This window comes from Saimiri boliviensis, chromosome 2, assembly GCF_048565385.1.
Source record: "Saimiri boliviensis isolate mSaiBol1 chromosome 2, mSaiBol1.pri, whole genome shotgun sequence".
Taxonomy (NCBI): Eukaryota; Metazoa; Chordata; class Mammalia; order Primates; family Cebidae; genus Saimiri; species Saimiri boliviensis.
In genome coordinates this window covers 138,398,255-138,408,051 of record NC_133450.1, presented here as the reverse complement: position 1 = coordinate 138,408,051, position 9,797 = coordinate 138,398,255, and the positions used below count along the sequence as shown (strand labels likewise).

General features: G+C 66.1%; 1 pseudogene; it reads right to left on the bottom strand.

Moving 5' to 3' along the window:
- Window positions 1–1,395: 1,395 nt before the first annotated feature.
- Window positions 1,396–2,723, bottom strand: LOC101030499 (uncharacterized; annotated as a pseudogene).
- Between the last annotated feature and the right edge of the window lie 7,074 nt (window positions 2,724–9,797).

Below are 9,797 nucleotides of genomic sequence, written 5' to 3'. Positions count from 1 at the left end.
CAACGGCCAAGCAGGGACCCAGCCCCCATCACAGCACCCACCGAGCATGCGGGCGACAGGGCATGGGGTGGGGCAGGGTCTCAGGTCAGGTGAATCTGTCAGCTCAGGCGGCCGTGATGAAGTCCCACAGACCCCGGCGGCTTCAGCCACAGGAACCAATTCCCCTGTAGGCAGGAGATCAAGCGTTGGCTCCTCCGAGGCCGCTCCCTGCCCGTGGATGCCACCTCCCCCAGGCCTCTTCTCCCGGGGTGTGTCCGTCCCAACCTCCTCCTCCTCTTCTTTTTTTTTTTTTTTGAGAAGGAGTTTCGCTCTGTCTCCCAGGCTGGAGTGCAATGACTCGATCTCGGCTCACTGCAACCTCCACCTCGCAGGTTCAAGTGATTCTCCCACCTCAGCCTCCCCAGTAGCTGGGATTACAGGTGCCCGCCACCACGCCTGGCTAATTTTTAGTATTTTTAGTAGAGATGGGGATTCGCTGTGTTGGCCAGGCTGGTCTCAAACTCCTGACCTTGTGATCCACCCGCCTCAGCTTCCCAAAGTGCTGGGATTACAGCGTGAGCCACCGCGCCCAGGCAAGTATCTTCTTCTCACGAGGACGCCAGTCATAGGGGATCAGGGCCAACCTGTTTTACTTTGATGACCTTTACCGTGTCTCCAAACTCAGTGGCGTGCTGAGGTCCTGGGCGCTAAGGCTTCAGCTTGTGAATCCAGGGCCTTTGTCTGCCAGGCACTCCCTCCAACAGAACAGTCCTGCAGGCCAGCCGGCACCTCCGCCTCCACGCAGCCTGGCCTTTGCTCCGGCCTCACTCCACCTCCGCTCTGGGACTGGGCATGGGCCGGGAGGCCAGACTCCGAGGTCAGCTGCCGAGGGCTGTGGGGCTTTGGGGCTGTTACCTGACCTCTCTGAGCCACGATCTCCTCACTTGTAGGATGCAGCCGTGTGTCTCACGGTGACTCTGCGGAGGGACAGGGCTTAGCCAGTGCCTGGCTCGAGGTTGGAGCTTGATGCACAATCACACATCCGTCTCGCCCCAGTGCCCACACCCAGCACACAGTAAGTGCTCAGAAAACGCAGCCCAGACTGTCGGTGGCAGAGGGCCCCAGCGGCCTGGAACCAAGCTCTTACTGAGCTGGTAGAGACCAAGGCCAGAGAGCCCCAAGGGCTCCCCCATCTCCCAAGGCCCCTGAGAACCCCCTCTCCAGCCGAGACCCCTCTGCCTTACCCTTCTGGTGACTCGGTGGCCCCCAGGACAGTCCCACCCGGGACAAGCACAACCACAGGCTGGGCTGCCTTTCACTCCTCCCTCTCCCCTCTGCCCACTCGGATCCCACCAGCCTCCTGCCAGGGCCTGTCTGGCCTGCCCAGCCCGTAGGACCCCGGCCCTGGTGACAATCTCACCATCTCTCGGGAAGGACCGGAGTCCTGATAGAGCTCCAGCTGGAGGAGCGCTCCTGCTCCCAGCAGCCAGGGAACACAGCGGGGCGGGAGGCCTGAGCCTCGTCAGTCACCCCAACACCGGCCGAAGACCCCCAGGGCCTCCCATGCCCCCTAAGATGAGGGGGCTGCCTGGAGCATGTCCCCTGGGGTGTCGAGACCAGGCCACGAGGGAGGCTGCCTAGGACCGCCTGTGTGAGGAGCTGGCCTGGCTCCCGCCGTCAGGCACGTGAGGCTGCGTGGGGGCTGCGTGGGGCTTTGCGCCCTTGTCCCAGGTAGAAGTGGGCGTGCATACCCAGCGGGATGCTCACAGACTCCATCGTCCCCCTCCAGGGCTGGGGCCACATGGTTCCAAGGCCGAGCTGGGCACCTGACCTCACAGGCAAAGGAGACAGAGCAAGAGTTCTCCAGACATCCGGGCCGTCAATGCACTCAGGGAAACTGAGGCACATCAGGCCTGAGCCTTCTCTAGTCCATCTGAACTGACCCCTGCTATCTGAGTAGCCTGGGGTGTGGAGTGTGGGCCCCACCCCTGTCCCTTTCACATGTCTCCCCTGGCTCCCCCGCAGAGGGGCTGCGTGCATGAAGGATGTGGGGGGGGGGGTTGGCTTTCTCAGGTCAAAAGAAACATGGTCCGCACCCTCACCCCGCCTTCCGGGAGCCCAGAGGAGTAAGTTCTCCAGGGTCCAGCCCATGGAACATTCCAGAGCCTTGGGAGGCAGGCTTGCCCCTCCCCCACCTCCCAGCGACCTGGGAGTGATTTCCTCTGCTCGGCCACTCCCAGGCTCACCTCCAGAAGGGCCAGTTGCGGGACCAGCCAGGTCACAGGCCTCACAGGCAGAGCTGCGCTTCCAGCTGTCCAAACACACAGCGTCTGCAGGGCGACCTGGGCAACAGAGTGTGGGGCTGGGGGCTGGGGCACAGGCCTGAGGGGGCCCTGCCCGCTTCCCTGCAGGAGCCCCGCCAGCCCAGCTGTGTCTGTGATCTGGTGCCTGGTTTAGGAAGTGGCAAAGAGGGCCGCTGTGGGGAGCCCCCCAGGCCTGCAGGGGTGGGGCTGAGACGTGGGAGATGTGGGGGTGGGGGGCGGGGAGAACAGGGCCCTGGGAAATCGGCGGCTCTGGGGTGGAGACTGGGGGGCCCTGGGTCTGGGACCCGCACTGAGGCCAACCCAGGAAGCGTGAATCCCGAATGGGGCGGTGGGAGGTGGCGAGGCCCAAGGGCAGGACAGGCTCGTGCCTCCCTTGGGCTGTACCCCCACGCTGGGCCGCGCTGCGGGGTCCAGCAGCATCAAGTGGGCCCTGGCCCTCAGGGGGCTTTGCGGGGCCCAGGGCTGGTTGGAACTGAGAGAGGGGCCCCTCCTGGCCATCAGTGAGTGTCTGTCCTGTCATCGCTATGTGAGTGGGAGACAAGGCCCCTGAGCTGCTGCAAAGCGGGAGAGGGCGTGGGTGAGAGGCCGCTCCTTGTCGGGAGCAGCTCCGTGCGCTCCTCTACCTGGGGTGACCCAAGGATCTGGAAAGAGCAGGCATCCAGTTTGGCAGCAAGGCCTGGCCCCAGCCGCTGCTGCCCCTAGAACTCCCACTGGAAAAGGCTGGGCAGGGGCGTGCCTGGAGGCCTCCCAGACAGGTGCAGAGAGCGGCTGGCAAACTCCCCAGCGGCCAGCACCAGGAGGAAGAGGAGAGGGCCCTGCCCGGGGCTGTCAGCCAGGCGCCCACACCTGCCACGGCCAGACTGGGAGAAGCTAGAGAAGGGGGTGGGCTTGCCGAGGGGTACACAAGAGGGTTTGGGCTGAAGGAGAGGTCACTGGATCTCTGAGGGCACGCGGTCCAGCCTGCTGTCACCTGGGGGAAGGCACAGGCGCTGGGACGTTCTGCGTGGCCGCTCCGCCTGTGTGAAAACACCTGGGGAGGCCTGGGGCCGCCTGGGGATCTCCCCCGGCCCAGCTCTGTTTCTTCCTCTCCTTCCTCCTCCACACGGGCCCGTTTTCTGCCATGGGGCAGGCGTCACTCCGTTCTGCGAAGCACGTGCTGAGCCTGGCCCAGCCCGTGGCAGGTGCTAACAGCCGAGACCTGCCCCCGAGAAGGCCCCACATGGGCACTTCTGCCGGGTGCGGCCCCTCGAGCAGCGTGGAGGTCGGCTCAGGACAGAACTCTCTGGGGAACTCAGTTAGACCCGAGTCCCTTGTGGCTGGGACCTCGGCCGGCCCCCTGCACCCCCTCAGCCGTGGCCGGTCTCCGTGGGCACCCACAGCTCCGTAAGCGTCTGCCATCTTTCGCTTCCTTATCCCGTGAGGGAAGTAGTGAGGAAACCGAGGCTGCTGGCTGGGTCACATACCACCCACCTGAGTCCCACCGGCCCTGGGCCAGGCTCTGAGCCATGGCCCAGCAGTGGCCAGGCCAGGACACGGCGGCTCTGGACGCAGGAGCCCCAGGCAGTCGGGCAGTGGAGACCCAGCCCAGGGGCCGTGACACTGCAGCCGGCCTCGGGCATCCCTGGGGCCACGGAGGGAGTGCGAGGGAAGTGGGCTCCAGGAGAGGACGCGGAGGCCTGGGGGCCCTGGGGTCCTTGGCCTGCCCCGCTCTCTCGGCTGCTGTTTTCCTGCGGGAGAAGCTTTCTGGCTTTCCGGCTGACGGCACGTTGGGAGCCAAGGTGGGGAGGCCAGGAGATGAGGGCCCGTGGGTGGGCTGGGTGGGGCCGAGCAGAGGTTCCACCTATAGGGGCGTGTGAGTTGGACCTAGCAATTGGCAGACACTAAGGAGCACGTCGCGTGGGCTGAGTCCAGTGGGGGAGACAGGGAAGAACTGGATGTACCAACTGACATCAGCAGTAGGGGTGCCCCATTGCCTAGAGAGGCCGAGACCCCTTCTGGGTGGGGCAGTCCAGGAGGACTTCCTGGAGGAGGAGGAGGAGGAAGGGGAGGAACTTTAGGGACCTTTAGAGGCTAGGTGCCTCTCTGGATCTCAGTTCCTCTGAGGTGGGAGAAGATGCCAGTCCTGTCTGCCACATGGGTTTGGTTGGTTTCTTTCCACCAGAAATGGATGCGCTCATGGCCAGGAGGCAGTGGGGTCCCCTGGGTGCTTTACTTTCCAGATGGGTGTCTGCGTCGTGTCCCAGTGTTCGCCGATGAGGCCAGTAGTCGGGGGCCAGCTCTGGCAGGCACAGGGAGGAGGCACCCCCAGAGGAGGCTGTGGTGCTCAGCCACCGAGCCCAGCCACGTCAGTGACTCGTGACCAGAGGCTAGTCCGAGGCCGGCACCTAACCGGGGCTTGGCCAGCCACGCTCACCGTCGGGCCCGGCGCGGAGTGGGGAGGAAGCGGGGCAGGAACTCTGGGGCACTGCGGTTGTTTGTGTTGACCCAGGAACTTGTGCAACGAACCAGGGCCCGGAAAGCTGGCCGCCCGTGGCCACACGCAAGGGGCAGGCTGAGGCCCATCCAGGAGGGCGCCCAAGAGCCAGGGTGGCCCAGGCCAGTCCCAGCAGGTCACACCCGCCCAGCTGGGGTCGCAGCCCTGCAGGACAGAGAAAACTGAGTGTCTCTTCTGACCCCGCAGGACCCTCCCCAGCCTCTGGCTCTGCGCGGTAGGGGAAGAAGAGAAGCAGGAACCCGTGTTTCCCGGAGTGTCCATCTTGCAGGGCACAGCCTGGCGTGTGGGGGGAGTGGGAGGGGGCCACAGACCCTCCCCCAGGGCTCCCGGGCCTCGCCAGGCTGTTCCGGTGCTGGGGGCGGCTGCTTGGGCTCTGGCTGTCTCAGCTGCCCTGACAGAGCTCTGGCTACAGAGCCCAGAGCCCCAGCCAAGGGGCACTGGAGAGCGGTGTGGGGCATTCCCAGCCCTCCCCAGCACCCACCATCTGGAGTGGCCTGACCCCACCCCAGACAGTCACCCCCAGGGGAGCGAGACGCTGGGACCTGAGTGCAGGGCTGGCAGGGGCGGGAGAGCAGCTCTGTGCTTGCCAAGGCCGCCTCGAGGGGGCGCCCGGGGGCTCCACGCAGCTCGGCGGAGCCTGACAGCCTGGGCAGCCCCCGGAGGAAGCGTGCCAAGGCTCGGAGGAGGGGTCGAGCTGCTGGGGTCACAGGGCATGTGGGGGGGCCGCACCGAGCTCCTCTTCCGGGCCCTAGAGGGGACTTCCACCTGCGGCCGCACCTCTGAGGCCAGGGGCTCTCCCGCGGGAGGGAACGTGAGGATGGAGGCCGCTGCCCTGGGTACCCTGGGGGCCCCTGCCGCCTCCCCGGCCTGCAGGCCTCTGGGGTGCCTCCCTCCATGCGGGCACAGCGTGTGATTCCTGAGGAAGGGGAGGAGATGCCCACCCCACCCCCACCTGGGGCCTCCGGGCAGAGGTGCAGCCTGTCTCACCCACGTGGGGGGTCCTGGGATTCCAGAAAGCCCCCTCTTCCCACACGAAAGGCCTTTCAGGCCCCCCTAAGGCCCACCCAGCGCCCGCGGCCAGACTTTCTCCTGCTCTTGCGACACCTGCCCGAGTGCTGTGGCAGAAACCTGACTCCCCGCTCAGGCCCCGACCTGCCGGCCGCCCTCTCCGAAAGCTTCTCTCCCACGGGGAGGGCGCAGGCATGAGGACCCCGTGGAGACCTGCTGGTTCTGAGAGGCGCCGGGGTCCTGCCCCGCCCTGGCTCCCGGGAAGGGTGCTCTGCCTGCAGACCCTCGGTGGTGAGTTCTGCCGACGCCCCCAGCCTTCACCTTCCCACCTCTCAACAGGGTGCCCACCCTGGACCCTCGCCACAGGGTCCCACATTTTTGGGCCCCACGTTTTTGGGTCCCACGTTTTTGGGTCCCATGTTTTTGGGTCCTCCATTTTTGGGCCCCACATTTTTGGGTCCCACATTTTTGGGTCCTCCATTTTTGCCGCAGTGGGAACCGTGGAGAGCTGCTGCAGGGCCCTGCCCGGCCCGGGGGTGTGAGTCTGAGCCACCTGTCCTCACAGGCAAGGCAGGCTGTGAACCACCATTTCTTCCAGGGCACACAGCCCCCAGCTGCCCTCCCAGCACAGCCCCTCTCGGCTCCTGGGGGAAGGGGAGGGACCCTCAGTGTGGAGTCTTGTGTGAGTCTGGCGAGTCTCACCCCAGGACACCTGGGTGCCAGGGGAGACAAGGAGTTCTGCCCAGGCACATCCGGGGCTCGTGACACCTCTCCAGGACATGATCAGAGCCGGGGAGCAGGGGCAGGGCTGGGTGGGCTCGTGGGGCGGGCTTCGTAGGGGAACGTGGCTGGAGGTCCACAGGCCCCTGTCTCACCGAGCCCAGCCTCGCCTTTCCCCTGCAACTACTAGGCTGGGAACAGGTGGCCTGATGCCCTTGGCTTCCCTTCCCAGCGTGGGCTGCCGAAGGTGGGGTGGGTGACAGGGGCCTGCCTTCCTCTGCAGCGAAGGTGAAGGAGCCAGGTGCCCTGGCTCTAAGCAAGAAGACCTCCCTGTGGGGGAAGCTGCCGGGCAGGAGCTCTAGGTGGGCTCAGTGGAGGAGGGCTGGCCATGTACCAGGAGGCTCCTGGATGCGGGAAGCTCCTGGCTACCCAGGACCAGTCCCCGCCATCCTCTACCCTGAACCTGGTGGGGTGTGATTGTGCAGGCTGGGCATTGCTCACAGGACCGGGGCCATCTTTCTAAGGTGTGAACCGGAGCCTTCGTGCACCAGTGAAACCCACCACGGCACCCACTGCCCGAAGGCTGAAGCCTGAGTCCTCCGCCCCTGCCTGCCCTGCACCCCCGCCTCACCCTGCGTGACGCCTCTGAGAGCCGGGCCGGGGAGCCCCCGCCATCCCCATCAGTGCCTGGTCACATGGGCCATTGCTGTGTGGACCCTGGGTCATCTCCTCCCCCTGCCTCTGGGCTCTGCCTCAGCTGGAGGGGCCTAAATAAAGCAAATAAAGCCACGCTGGAACCCCAGAGTCCCACAGGAGCCACGAACTGAGGCTTGTGGAAGGCAGGTTTTGCTGCTGAGGGAACCCAGGACTGGGGTGCTGAGTGAGCCGAGGGCTGGGGGCAGACAGGCCCGGGGAGCCTGGTCAGGGCCCAGCACAGCCCAAGGCAGGTGAGGACAGGCGTGTGGCCCACCAGGTGGGCACGGGGATGCCAGGCCCAGTCCCAGCCCCGGGCTCCTGAGTGGGTTCTGTAGCCCCGGGGCCTGCGCCCCGCCTCTTCTGCCTCTTTGCACAGACACGTGGGGAGCAGGCCTGGCCCTTCCCTTCTACGCGGGGCCTTGCCCGGGCACCGCTCACCCCGGCCGTGGCACCACGCCTGCCGCCCCTCAGGCACATCTGTCATCCTGCAGCCACCTGGGGCCCAAAACACCTCTTCCTGGGAGCCTCCCCAGAGCTCCTGGGCAGAGCAGTGTCTCCCCAGCCTTACTGGGCCCGGGACTGAGCCCCCCGCAGGGAGTCTTGAGGGGCCTTCCTGGGCCTGGTGGGCTCTGGGGCCGTTTGAAGCTCTTTGTGGTGCAGAGGCTGGTGGCCTGGGTGAGCTGCATCCTTCCTGGGTGCCTCAGTTTCCCCATGTGTGAAGGCGACAATATGTATGAAGCCCATGGACCCAGGAGGCTGCAGCAGAGCCCTATGACGGGGACCCAGCTCTGACACTGCTGAGCTCTCGGGACGGCCCCGGCCGGTTCCCACAGGACACCTGCCGACTCGGAGTGCAGCACAGGCCCGGGCAGTGCCCGCCACAGCTAGCTGCTCAGAGGATGGAGCCTGCTCCCCACTCCCACCGTGGGCTCGCACCCCTCAGGGTCAGGATGCAGGGAGCCCTGTGCACTCCTGGCTCTGGGCCCCTCCTCTTTCTCCCTCCTCTCCAGTAGCTCACGAAGGACTGGGGGTCACTCCTGGGACCCAGGGACCAGGCCTTGGTGCTCCTGGGGCCCTGAAGAAATGCCGGGAATGTGAGGCTTCCTGTCCCGGGAACCTTGGGGCTGGCAAGGAGGCCCAAAGGCTCTGAGCTCTGGGTCTGACTCGGGAGAGCAGGGGTCTCTGGGGTGGCCCAGGCCCCACACCTGACCCGGGGCCCAGTGCAGCCCAGATCAGCGACCCCGACAAGGAGTCTCCCCACCCCCACAGACCCCTGCTCTGCCTCCCGTCCTGATGGAGACAACTATTTAGCACCAGCTGTGTGCAGCCAGGTGCTGCTCCAGGGGCGGAGATGAGGGGCAAGGGTGGGAGCTGCAGCCAGGGGCCAGCCCTCGAGGGAGGGTACCCCCGGAGGTGGGTACTCTCACCCCAGCTCCAGGACAGGGCCGGGGCAGGGCAGGGGCTGGGCAGGGGCCGGGCAGGGGCCGGGCAGGGCAGAAGCTAGGGGCTGAGCTCAAGAAGGTGGGCGCTCGCTGGTACTCACACCTGGCCCCATGCCACACCCTGCTCCCAGCTCAGCACTTTCTCACGCTCAGAGCTGGCACGGGGGCCAGGCCACGCCAGGGCTTGTCCTGGCCCTGGGAAGGCGGGTGAGGCTTTTCCTCTGGGCCCGGGGCAGGGGCCACTGCAGGTTGGGGCATGTCTGGAGTCGGGGAGCCTGACTGCAACACCGGCTGAGCAGCTGCGGGAGGCCGGGCCCCCACTGCACGTGGCCCAGCCCTCTCAGCCCCCAGAGACGGCAGGGGGCACCAGAGGGAGGACGCTCCCAAGAACTGGACCCAGAGACCTGGCCCAAGGCCTTGTCCCTCCCTGGTCCTCTGTTTCTTCCCTTTGAAAGCTGGGATCCTGGTCAGGGCATCTTCGTGGGATCTAGTGTGCCCGGCACACGCCATGCCTCATCGGGGCCGGGGTGGTCGGGGCATCTCAGCTCAGTGCCCCTCTCCAGAGAGTGGGATGGTGGGGCTGCGTCAGCCGTGGGGAGGCTCCCAGGAGGAAGCCGCCTACTCCGGGCCCTTGTAGGGCTGTGCCTTCAGGACCTGCGGTCGGGAGTTCTTAAGGGCCCCTAAGTCTGAGAGCTGGTGAGAGAGGCCTGTGGCCCCTTGCTCTCAGCCTCACCCGGCCCCGGGCTTTGACCTCAGAGCTGTCCCGCCAGAGCCGCTGGGCGGGGTCACCCTCGGACGCTGCACCTGTCCCAGGCCTGCAGCAGCCGCCAGCCAACCCCTCAGAGCAGGCCAGGCCCCTCTGGCCCCTGCACGAACCGACTGGAGCGAAGCCCACTGGGGGTCTGACCGGCAGACTCACGGGATGGGCCTGTGGTTTCTAAGGACAAGCTGGTTCCTCCTAGGATCACTGGCCTCAGCGGCTCTATAGGGACCAGGCTGTGGTCAGCCCCCAGGACAAGCCAAGCCGCCGGTTCGTGCTTGACCAGTCACATTTATCACACTGGGATATGGGACAGGCCAGGGGAGGCTTGGATGGATCCCGTCCAACCACCACCCTCTCCCGACTCTGATGCT